Source organism: Rosa chinensis, chromosome 7 (assembly GCF_002994745.2).
Source record: "Rosa chinensis cultivar Old Blush chromosome 7, RchiOBHm-V2, whole genome shotgun sequence".
In the NCBI taxonomy this organism is placed as follows: Eukaryota; Viridiplantae; Streptophyta; class Magnoliopsida; order Rosales; family Rosaceae; genus Rosa; species Rosa chinensis.
Window position 1 is genome coordinate 18,654,822 of NC_037094.1, and position 12,947 is coordinate 18,667,768.

Below are 12,947 nucleotides of genomic sequence, written 5' to 3' on the forward strand. Positions count from 1 at the left end.
AGTTGTTCAGTGTTTGGCCTTGCTGCATTATGTCCTTGAAAGAAATCTAGGTTAGCTTATGATCGAACACAAGGTTTCCATTTAAAATTCTAACCTCTGGCATGACTCAACTTCTTTTTCCTCTTTTTGGTAACTAGTGATGCAATGAGAAATTTGCATTATGTTTCATCTATATGCTTGAAGAAACTCATTATTGCTAATGATTCAGCAGTACTTCTTGGCTTATAAGAGATCCCTTTTTTTTTTCCTCCTTTTTTTTTTTTAATAGGAAAACTTCTATCTGGATGTACTTGTTTTTATTCAAGTATTGCAAGAAGTAGTCTAGTACTTGGAAGGCTTGAATAGCTTAATACTAGCAAAATTGTCCGCACTCTGCTGCGGGATTTACTATTATCAATGAATTGCTTAGAAAATTAATCGTTTCTATACATAAGAATATTATTGATTTTGTAATGTTGTATGGTAAAAAAGGTTTGGTTTGGTTTGGTTTGGTTTGGTTTGGTTTATACATTTGGTCTGGTGTGAAATTTTTTGGTAATGGTGGAGAAATTTAGGTAAGCTACCTTTTGAGGTCAGGCACACTTTACCTAAATTTTTCCATTACAATGAATAAATCCAAACCAAACTCGGTGCATCAGAACTTTTCAATGGATGGCTACAGTGTGTTGTCAAACCTGCAATTCAATTAATTATTTGCATAAGTAAATACATAATAAGTTGTATTGTATTTGAATCTCAAGCAAATACATAATAGAATTAGAGAGATTTTTTTTTTTAATAGAAGTTGATATCATTAGATCAACAGCAAAAAGGTTGTAGTCTACCAAAACTTACATAAGAAACCCGGCAAAAAAATCCAGTATAACCTAACTAAGCTAAAGCACACCATTAAATATCTCTGGGACGCTCACAATTAAGCGAGCCTATACAAGAATGAAAAAACCTCGCCTCCTACGGAAAGAAATCATTCAACTAGCCCTCACTTGCCAATCACGCAATTGTGGTACAAGCAAAACACTAGAAACGTCATAAAAGACTCATAGAAGTTTATCCAACCTCACACAGGCTCAATACCCTAAAATATTTAGGGCCCAGAGTGCCTTGACCTGAGCCCAAGCCCAAAGGCCCATACCCAAATCAGAGCTTGCTCAACAGGAAGACTTTCTTGCCTCATCAGCCTAAGCGTGAGCCCAGGCCAACCAAGGAGAAGCCTGCTGCACCTGTGCCTCAGCCACCGTCATGTCCTCCGGCAGCAGATCCTGTCACAGCATCATATCGAGCAACAGCCTAGTCTGCTGCAGCAATCCTCGATCACGCCTTGCAGGAGCATGAGCGAAGCCCGTCGATGGAAAAACCAGTTGCACCTCCGAACTCCAACCCCCCTTGCCACCGACGGAAGGGACCGGTTCTGACAGTGCCGCAACGTCCCGCTCTCCGTCCAACCTGTCAGAACCAAGGAGGGCAAAGATCCTCCAGAACCCGTCACCAACATCCCCCGGAAAACAACCCCAGGATCCAAACCATTGCAACCATCGACGACGATCGTACCAGGGGCCAGATCAGCCTACTCTACCCGAGACGAGAGGAGGCCGCCGCCATCGCTTGCTCGAGCGCTAGGGTTCGCTCGTTGTCTTCCGCTCATCGCGGACTTGTCTACTATATAGAATTAGAGAGATCATATGTGAAATAGGTAAATAGATAGTGTTTGTGTTGAAGACATACCTGAATATAGTAGTATTTGAAAGCATAAATTTGTTGTTATTTCTGGCGAATCTGGGAGAGAAGGAAAATTAGCAATATTAATATATTGGCGATTAAGTGTATAATATGTGTTGTTATCAAGAAATAAGAAGTAAATCAACATGTTAGGCTTCTTCAAATGAAAAAGGATTCACATAAGGTACCTTCAACCGGTAGCTATAACCCTGGAGTTTAAGCTCACCAACAAATTGAACTTCATTGTTCCTATGTCTTCACTGCAGTAAATTAAACCAATCAAACCAATTAACAAACACTTATAACCAGACATAACTACAATAAGCAGAAGCTGCAAAAGAGTGATAAAGGAATTACCTTTGTGAAGCTTGGAATTACACTTAACAAAAACCTGGTTGTGCCCTTCAAAATAAACATTAAAAATTACAATTTTTATAAATAAAATTAGAGGGGGAAAAAAGAAAGACAGAGAAGAGTGATTGAGAAAGAGGGAGTACATTTTCAGCATGGTGCATACAGAGGCTTTCGATTATCAAATTCCAAAAATCCCAACTCAAAACTCAGTAGTATTTGGAGTCTTAGTTGGCTTAGCTTGCAGCTTCTGCTTTGATTATTCTATTCCAAGTGAATTTGATTTCATCAATGCTTCTATTTGCTATTGTCGAGAACTGATCCATTGAAGACAGCCAGCTAAATTTCGTTCCTGAACAGATAGCCATTCTTATCATACCTTAATTCGATCATTGTTTATACCATCAGAGTTGGCCTCAAGGAGGTTCTCTAGTGATCTGGCTTTTCTGTTCCAAAGTCTGCCTGTTTCTTTCAATAAGTCAGCCAACCTTCTTTTCTCATCATCCACCTCAGGGCTAGCTGTCCCTAGCCTTTCTTCCCTCAATTGCATCATTGAACCTGGGTATAATGAAAACAGGAAAACATCTAGAATCAGCACATCTTTTGACTCAATAGTGGTAAAACACCTCTGATCAATTAACAGTCGTATACCTTCCAAAAGTAAATGTAATTGTAAGATGAGAATATAAGTAAATAGGTAAATGCAAGCAACCCAAAAACCTAAATCTTATGAATCCAACGAAACTCATTTTACAAAATTACACATACCTAGTGGAGAGCTTGAAAGGAAGCTCACCATTGAAACATGGAAGAGACTTGTTCAGTGTGCCACAATGAACTGCATTTGTCCACAATTGTTTACACTCAACTAAGCCTACCTCAATAACAGCCTGGGAGTTTTGCCCCTCTTTATATAATGCAGGGCAACGTGAAAATGCCATAAGCATACTATTAAGGGTGTTTAACACACTACATGATATGGGCTGTGCAAATATGCAAAATATACATTGTAGTTTACGCGCGTGTGGAAGCGTATATTAACTTAAAAGACTATTACATGCTAGGTAATAGACTATTAATGTTATCCAATGCAATTTGATATAGTTGAGACAAATTGCATATTATTAAGGGTGGTTTGAAGGCAATGCAGAAAGAATAATAGTAAACTTCACTTATAAACGAAAGGAGAGATATACACCAAACCATACAGCAATTATGTGTGTTTGGACCATACCCAAGAAACATTCTTTAAAGATGAATATATGACATAACCTTATGCTCCCCTCCCTTCACCTGGAACATATGCATCGGAAAGAATAACTTGTAAAAAATAAAACATTTGGTAACAAACATTAGACTTTTGATTCCCATAAGCAAATTTAGACCAATATAATGGTGAGGGATGAGCTATCTCTGGTTCAACGAAATCAATTATCTCATGACTTTCAAACACGTTACTGATTTTGAGCTTTTAAAAGTAGTTATTAACTCACTTATCTTTAAGCTTCTAGTATCACCATCACCTCCTTTAGCTTTTCATCTTCTATTGTGCGAAAATAGTCAAGGTGAATAACAGTCTGCTAATCCTGAACATGTTCACCATCGTGAATTGCATTTTCCCATTCTTCCACCTTACCATCCGCCCATTGTTGTTCAAATTGAGTTTCAACCTGCCACAGAACCACCATAATTTAAATATTTTGAAATCCATGCCTAGCATTTGAAGAAAGTGATTCATTTAGTTACATATAAACCCTTGCTGAAATAAAGATCAGTGTAAACCTACAGCTTCAATCAGTAAAATAAAGCAATATACTGTTTGCTTATGGGATTCAAAAAGCTAGCTTCTTATCATAATAATAGCCCAAAAAATGTAAAGACATTAGCTATATATCAAAATTAGTTTAAGCATGTTTTAAAAGTATATATACCTGAAACTATCCAATTCATTATCCAGCAATACTCAAATGAAGAAATTCAACATTGTTATGAATATTAAAGAAAGCAAGAAAGATGGGCACGTAGCAACCCTTGTTTCCAGTCCAAACCTCTCCCTAATAAAGTAAAAAAAAAGAGGGGGGGGGAAGAAAAAAGAAACAGGAATGGAAAACTAATTACCCAAATACGTTTTCAGCTTCCTCAAATCAAAATCCAATCACCGAGATTCTTCAGATCAATCTGGAGACGAAGAGGAGAGTTAATAACGATACAAAAAATGATTAAAGAAGAAAGAAGGAAACAGCAGAAGCCAATCACAAAACAACAATCATGTCCCTCACAACCTATAATCTGAGAACCAAACCAATAGAAAATCATAAACAGCAAAGCTTGCCCTTGAAAATTCAATTGCTAACCTTGGTTCTGTAGCAAAGATGGTGGCTTTGTGCTCGTCTGAGAAAACCAGCTTCTGGGTCGGCTCTGTTTTGGAAGCTATGGTCATCAACACTGTTCTTGCTGCTCACAACTCTCTTTCTCTGTTGCTCTTTTTTGTAGTGATTTTTGGGTTTTGAGGTGGATTTTGACCCGGGTGTGAGGGATTAGAGTAGAGGGCTCTAGAAGAGAGAAGAAGATCAAATCGATATGCAGCAGAACAAAAAAATCTCAAAGGAGGGTAGAACGGCCATCGAATAACAACGCATAACAGCGTATTTGACATAAAAACCAAGGGTAAAAGCGTCACTTCAACAGCGCTAGTTTAGGCCTCAACTTGACATTTATTTTACATAAAAGAGAAGACCTCAACTGTTGGTTTAGGCCTCAACTTTACATTTATTTTATCTGATATAACTATTTAGTGATCTCTGAAAGCTGAGCCCTAATTATCAAAATTTTATAATCTACTTTTCCAGATTTCTGTTCGAGGCGCCATGTAGTTTTGGTAGGTGTAATATTACAACCACTACCTATAATTTATATACATGTATCCATGTTGACAAAAGAACCTTATTTCCAAAGCTAATTCATCTTTCTCTGCAAACCAATTTTAAAAGTTTGACAAAAGAAAAAAAATACAATTGAAGAATCTTCCTATAAACTCTAGATTTTAATATGTTCTTCTAAACTAATTCATCTCTCTACAACAACCAAAGATTCACCATATGCTTCTTTCCAGCACAAAACAAAATTGAAATTAATGTCCATGTTCTTTAACCAATCTTCCCTCACTATATTACTAACACAAAAGAGTGGTCAAATCTGAACCAAAGACAAAAGAACCTTGACTGGCTTTTATTTAGAAGTTTTACTATAGCAATATATGAAGTAAGCAAATGAAATATACCTCATGTAGCATTCCTGTATTTAGGAAGAATCTCAATGTAGCAAGTATCCCGAAAAGAGGTGATATTAGATGAATTTTGACTCCAAACTACAGGTAAAACCATAAGGTGTTAGAAATCAGTCATTCTGGAAATATTATTAGACTGGGAAATAACAAAACCATCAATAAATAAACGAAAGTAATCAGCGGATATGAAGATGTTAAGTTCTACGAATTTGTACTTTATTGTAATCAAAACTACAGGTTGACCATTAAATCATAACTGTAAACAAATAAAATCAAGATCAACTTGTATCATGATTCTTGCATAATCATCCTATATCACTCGATGCAGAGTAGACAACAAAGAATTAGATTTCAGGTCTAAAAGCCATATATGTTGTTCACCAAAAAATTGAATACGTTTTTTATGAACAACAATGATTAGAGAGAGAGTTTTATAAGGAAGAGAGAGAGAGCTGCTGTGTGAACCAAATGGTATAGAGAAGCATATTGCCAAACCTACCCATGATCAATCAAATGCATAAACTCTGAGAACTCGGATACCAAACAATCAAACATAATGACTGAAATGAACAAAAATAGTTGGGAGATAGTGTCGAAAAGCAAAGAAAGAGGAGGGCTGGGAATCAGGAATCTACTAGCAAAAAATAAGTCTTTCCTAGGGAAATGGCTTTGGAGATTTCCTTTGGAGAGAGAGTCCTTATGGCATGCTATAATAAGGAGCAAATATGGATATGATGTGAATGGGTGGGACACAAAGCCAAGTTTGGGTGGATCAAGTAGAAGTTCTTGGAAGGATATTTCAGCAGGAATAAGCCAATATTATCTCTGTCATAAACTAATTGTAGGCAATGGCAAAAGAGTGAGGTTCTGGGAAGACTCTTGGCTAGAGGATCAACCCTTAAAATTCTACTTTCCAAGGTTGTTCAGACTATCAAGACACACCAACTATTCAGTGGAAAGGTTAGCTATCCCTCTCAATTTTCCAATGAGATGGGACTTTGGGTTCAGAAGAAACTTTAATGATCAAGAGATTGAGGAGTTTGCCTCACTGATGGTTAAGCTAGAAAATGTCCAATTAGTGGAGTCCAAACCAGATGAAAGGAGGTGGAAGCTTGAGCCTAATGGGAAATTCTCTTGCAAATCTTTCCATAGCTTCTTAATTAGTGGTGGATCTGATCCAATTTTTCTCCTGCAAAGTTTATTTGGAAGGTCAAGGTCCCTACTAAGGTGAAGATTTTGGGATGGCTTGTGGTACTGGGGAAGACAAATACATGTGATGTTCTTCAAAGGAGAAGACCAAGAAGTTGTTTTTCTCCTCACTGGTGCATTTTATGCAAAGCTCAAGGGGAAAGTGTTGATCATGTCTTCGTGCATTGTGAAGTGGCTAATTTCTTATGGAAAAAATTATTTTGGGAGGCAAGAGTGGACTGGACAACTCCATTAGAGAGAAATGACTTGCTAAGAGAAAACCTCATAGTGTTTGGTAAAGGTAAAAAGGCCAGAACCCTTTGGGGTTGTGGGGTGCTAGCTGTAGTTTGGGTGGTCTGGATGGAAAGAAATAAAAGATTATTTGAAAACTATGGAGGGGTGGAGAAGGAAGACATGTGGGAGAGAGTCAAGTTCTGGGCATCCTTATGGGTTTCTATTTCTAAGGAATTCAAGGATTATAATCTTTCTTCCATTATACTTAACTACCAAGCAGCTATAGTATAAGCCCCTAAGCCTTGATTAGTATTATTAGACGAGATGCTAGGCCTATAGCCCTAGCTGCCCTCTTTAGATCATTAAAGCGGACTCCTTGTCCACCTTCCTGTATCTCGATTTTTGCTTTTTTAATAAAAAGTTGTTTCTTCTAAAAAAAAAACAAAAAACAAAAATCATCAACCACAGTGATTCAAGTACCCAACAAACTTCTCACCAAAAAAAATAAAAATAAATAAACTTTAACAAAAGAAGAACAAAACCCAGATAACAAAAGCACTCAGACCTTGGGATTAAATTTCTCCTCTTGTCCTTTTTTTTCCATAACTGCGGGAAACACACCCAATCTCTTTATCTCTCAATCGTGGCTGAGTTGATAGTCTGAAAATTGAATTAAAAAGTATTAATTAAACGAACAATTCATAAAAAAATCATACTGTGATAGTTCATATAGAATGCTTCCTCTTCAAAAGGAAGAAAGTAAAAATGCTTCCAACAACAGTTCAACTTGATTTGCCAGATTGAACTTTCCAGATTGTTTCTAGAATATGTGCTTTTTAACATTCTCCATATATCAGTCAATGTCAGCAACTAACATCAATCAATGAACTAATAAAAATTCATCACTGGATATATATTATATACTAACCATAGCTACAGTTCATTTGGAACTTATAAAAACATGTCAATTCATCCAATTAAGTAACCAAATCTATTACACTCAATTCATCTACGAAAATCAATAAGAAAGCAAGAAGAATGGAATTATACATAGAAATTTCACTTTCATACCACATAATCCACATATCCTTTCATCTGTGATTACTATACTAACAATCATTGATCACAATGTTCATTATACCACAACAACAACAACAACACATTGACTCCATACCTGAAGAACAATAGAACACGAAACCAATAGCAAATAACATATACAGGAATAATGGCAGAAAAACAATTGAGACTCTCCTTTGCATAGAACCTACAAAATCAAAACAAACTGATCATGAGCACCCCAAAACAAACCAATCACCCAAAAAAATCGAAACCATATTAATTGAAGACCAAATTTTCAAATCGCCCAAACATCAAAATCTCACCTCCAAGCTCTTCCAACCAATTACTAAAATCAGAAATTCCACAACAAACAATATCCCTAAAACATGAAAACCCATATCAATTCAAAAGCAACTACATTAAAAACCCCAATGAAAACCCAAAAACCTAGAGATCTACCACGTAATACCTTCGATGTTAAACCTTTCACAATCCACGCAACCAACAGCCAACCACTTGTCCAAACTGAACAGAAACGAACCTCTTCCCGTGATGATCCCAACGATTTAATAGCTTCTATCGCCTTCCTCTGCTCTCTCCGTGTAGATAGAGACTTCCAGATTTACACAGGGAATATAAAATCCGAATCGTAGATGCCAACAAATAGTGCCACCTCCTTCGCTATCTCTCTCCACCTCTCTGTGCAGTGAAGTAGCGAAGACACGATAGGACTGAGCAGCAGACCAGGTATCGAGAACAAAGACGCGGGAGTTTTGAGACAGTAGACAGGTGTCAGGCAACTGATATGAAGCTAGTATACAGTAACCCACCTTTAGTATATAGTAAATAAGTAACTTGTTTGCAATAATCAAAAAAAAAAAAAAAACCTGTTTGCTTTTCTAAAAAAAAGTAACTTGTTTGCTTGAGTTGTTCATTTCTTCGCATGTCTATCATTTCGTTGGTCTTGCCAATGGATCAGAATGAATCACTTTATGGATAAGAAGTGTGATTGACATAGATATAAATGGTTTTGTAATCATCAATTGTGAGAGACTTAACTTCTCTCATGAATGATTAATAACAGGGTGAAAAACAAACGAAAATAGAATTAGCATATGTGAAATATATGCTTGAAATGGGATTTCCTTTGAATCGCTTTAATGACCTAAGTATGAAAAAGACGGTCACAGTATTTTAGATATCATGGAAATTAAAGGTGGGTGAAAGGGTTCTGTATAGACAAAGTATTTTCATCATCTCCTCCACACCTTGATGCCCTTAGGTCAGTATGAAACAACTTGGTTAGGACGCCTGGTGAATGACTGCTTCTTGCTTAATTGGTTTGGGCTTGAGTGAATCTGCATGCTTTCGTATTCTCTCTATAACTTGATTGTACCTTAGGCATGTATACTGTACTTTCAACCTAGCTTACTTGGCCTCATCTACGTTTATAGTGGTTAGATATATACAAGAAATACCAGAATGAAATGTCGATATTAAAACCTCGAGTTGATTTAATTTTTTTGTTTCTTTTCAAGTTGGATCAATGCTTAATCTACAGTTGTGTTTTGGATGTTTCGATGGTGCCAACTTCCATTCTAGCCGAGAAATGGTTAAAAGTTGTTTGTTAATTGGTCGCCCCATACCATGGCTGTGGGAATATGTCATTTCTCATAGCCAAAACTTGCTCGTATATTATTCTTTATCTTTTACTTTTTGTAAGAAAGTATATTGTAGCTTGGTTGTGGAATGTGGGAATATGTATATTCTCGGATGTTATAAAGCCAAGTTCACAATTTTGTGTGTGTACATATAGATTTTCGTTGGAAGAGACCCACAAGCATGCATGTTGCGTTTGGCAGATCGCCACCCTAGAGGTCTCCATTTCTTCACATCCTTGTCTTCAATTTCCAAATCTATTACTTCACTTCACAAGCGGGAGAGCGATGGAGATTTCTCGTCCCTGTTCCCTAATTAAGCAGAGCGCCATATTCAAATGACCAAATCTGCTATTTCAATTCTTCATATTAATTCAAAGGAAAAATCAATTTTTATTGGTAACCAACTAATTATCCATATTCCCTGCTCTTTTTTTAACCATCTTTCACTTGAGCTCATTAGTTGTAGCAAAACAAATGGAAGAATGGTTCAAAAACGAGAGTTGAAAGAAAGATGGTAATGCAGCCGAAGAAAATGGGCTAGAGAGAGAGAGTCTGCAGAAGTGGGAAGATAGTTAGGCAAAGTAACTGCATGTGTGTGGTGAGTGCCTTATGGTAAATATGAAAGTCGGTTGCACCATAAACATTTTCCATATTTCTGATGAGTAAACAAGGAATTGGAATAAGGAAAGTGAAAAATTTATAGCAAAAAAAGAGTAGGACAATCCAACTCGTCTTGGGCCTGATGACCCGTGCCAACAGCCTAATTTATGAACATTATTCTTGTGCAATTGTGATTATAAGAGGACTTAAAAGAAAACAACTCTCTTCTTTTATTCTCTTTAGTTTGAACTTTTATAAAATGAGGAGAGAGTTCTTTCTTATTAGATGAAAGTATAATACATTAATGAATTCCAATTAAAAAACGTGAAATCATCAAGTATAAATTGGTTTGAGACTTAAGTACCTTGATGAGGAACACTTGAGATTAATATAAATAATTGGGCTGAGTAAAGATGATAGTTTAAGAAAATATTTGATTATTATGAAGACCAACTATTGCACTAGTTAACAAATGCAATTATCTTTGATTAGTAGTCTTGACTTTGCATTGAGTTCATATCAAGCCTTTTGGATAGTGGTGCTTTGTGCGTAATCCATAATTATGTAATGAGATGTGTGAGATGCTTTTCGTATATAATCTAAGGTTTTTATCATTTCATTCTTATTTTTTCTCTCGCCTATAATAATTAGATAAGTATTCATTCTCTCTTATTGGTCTTGATGAACAATATTGAAATTTCTTTTCGAATCCATACATCCATTCAATATTTGGTATGCAATAGTACAATTCACAATCCCAACAATTATCAATCACCAACTCAAAACTTCAATCATCCCTTTCGCCCCTCCTGTCGTTCTCTATAATCAGATGCAAGACCTTACAATTCTTTGATTGTAAGAGAGAGCGGTGCAACCTAATTGGCTTTCAATTTCTATTATTTCACAAGCGCGGGTGATAGAGATGACCATTCCCTTTAACATATTCAAATGATCCCATCATATAGATATAGATGTTTGATGAGAAGTACCATAATGTGACGTTTTCTTCCATATATTGGAGTTTCTTGGATGCTATAAATTGGTTTGAGACTAAAGTACCTTGATGAGGAACAATTGAGATTAATATAAATGATTGGGATGTGTAAAAATTTAATTACTATGAAGACCCACTATTGCACTAGTTAATAGATATAATTACCTTTGATTAGTAGCCTTGGTTTTGCACTGAGTTCATATCAAATTGTTTTGATAGTGGCGCTTTGTGCATAATCTATAATCATGTAATGAGATGTGTGACATGCTTTTTTATATAGCGCGAGATTGTTATCCTTTCATTATTATTTTTTCTCTCACATATAACAATTAGATAAGTATTTACAACTATAATTATTCTCCCTTGTTTGATCTTGATGAACAATATTGAAATTTCTCTTCAAATCCATATCTCTATTCAATATTTGGTATGTAATAGTACAATGTACAAACCGAACAATTGTCAATCACCATCTTAAAACTTGATGACACTAAAATAAATTTTGATGTAACCATAGTTTGTTGAATTTGTGCACACATCAATGATATCTCAAATATATAGAGGATCAAATCATTGGTGCCTCAGTTAGTGTAAACATAGAGTCTCAATATTTCAACATTAATCTTTATATTTTCCACCCAAATAGAATGACTTATAAGTGATGTTTAAACATTAATATATTTCAACATTAATCTTCATAAAGTTTCTTAGCCCAAAATGATTTCTTCATATAAAGCCAAAAAGATATTTATATATGAATTCTTTGATGCGTGATAAATGAAGCTTAAAATATATATTTGATGTCCAGAAAGTTGGATTGTCCACACACAACCAACCATTAGTTCATTATTTTCTATACAACCTTTGTAGATCAAAAGATGAAGGCCAACCCTCATAGTTGTTTATTTTATTTTTGATTCCGTTTCACATGGCTTTTAAGACTAGTTTTAAAGTTATTGCAGTATATAAATATCTTTTTGGCTTTATGATTGGGCATCTTGGAGAGCACAACCGGTTTCAAATGATGATTGGTTTGAGACTTAAGTACCTTGATGAGGAACATTTGAGATTAATATAAATGATTGGGCTGAGTAAAGATGATGATTTAAGAAAATATTTGATTACTATGAAGACCCACTATTGCACTAGTTAACAAATGCTACTATCTTTGATTAGTAGTCTTGACTTTGTATTGAGTTCATATCAAGCCTTTTGGATAGTGGTGCTTTGTGCATAATCCATAATTATGTAATGAGATGTGTGAGATGTTTTTCGTATATAGTCTGAGGTTTTTATCATTTCATTCTTATTTTTTCTCTCGCTTCTAATAATTAGATAAGTATTCATTCTCTCTTATTTGGTCTGGATGAACAATATTAAAATTTCTCCTCGAATCCATACATCCATTCAATATTTGGGATCCAATAATACAATGCACAATCCTAACAATTATCAATCACCAACTCAAAAATTCAATCATCTCTTTCACCCCTCTTGTCATTCTCTATAATCAGATGCAAGACCTTACAATTCTTTGATCGTAAGAGAGAGCGGTGCTACTTAATTAGCCTTTAATTTCTATTATTTCACAAGCGTGGATGATAGAGATGACCATTCCGTTTAACATATTCAAATGATCCCATCATATAGATATAGATGTTTGATGAAATGTACATAATATGTCGTTGTCTTCCATATATATTGGAGTTTCTTGGATACTATAAATTAGTTTGAGACTTAAATACCTTGATGAGGAACAATTGAGATTAATATGAATTCTTGAGATGTGTAAAAATTTAATTATTATGAAGACCCACTATTGCACTAGTTATCATATATAATTACCTTTGATTAGTAG

The 12,947-nt window shown here is 35.4% G+C and overlaps 1 long non-coding RNA gene across 3 annotated transcripts; it reads right to left on the minus strand.

The window, feature by feature from the left end:
* Window positions 1–825: 825 nt before the first annotated feature.
* On the minus strand, window positions 826–4,657 carry LOC112180156. Of its 3 annotated transcripts, XR_005803901.1 has the most exons (7): window positions 4,422–4,657; window positions 4,186–4,245; window positions 3,561–3,737; window positions 2,214–2,625; window positions 2,074–2,118; window positions 1,905–1,976; window positions 829–1,773 (listed from the first exon to the last, which is right to left on the minus strand). It is a non-coding gene; the product is annotated as an uncharacterized LOC112180156 (long non-coding RNA). The 3 variants fall into 3 exon arrangements; XR_002928129.2 differs by lacking the exons at window positions 3,561–3,737; window positions 4,186–4,245; window positions 4,422–4,657 and adding an exon at window positions 3,266–3,508 and having other exon boundaries at window positions 831–1,773; XR_005803899.1 differs by lacking the exons at window positions 3,561–3,737; window positions 4,186–4,245; window positions 4,422–4,657 and having other exon boundaries at window positions 826–1,773; window positions 2,214–3,254.
* Window positions 4,658–12,947: the final 8,290 nt, after the last annotated feature.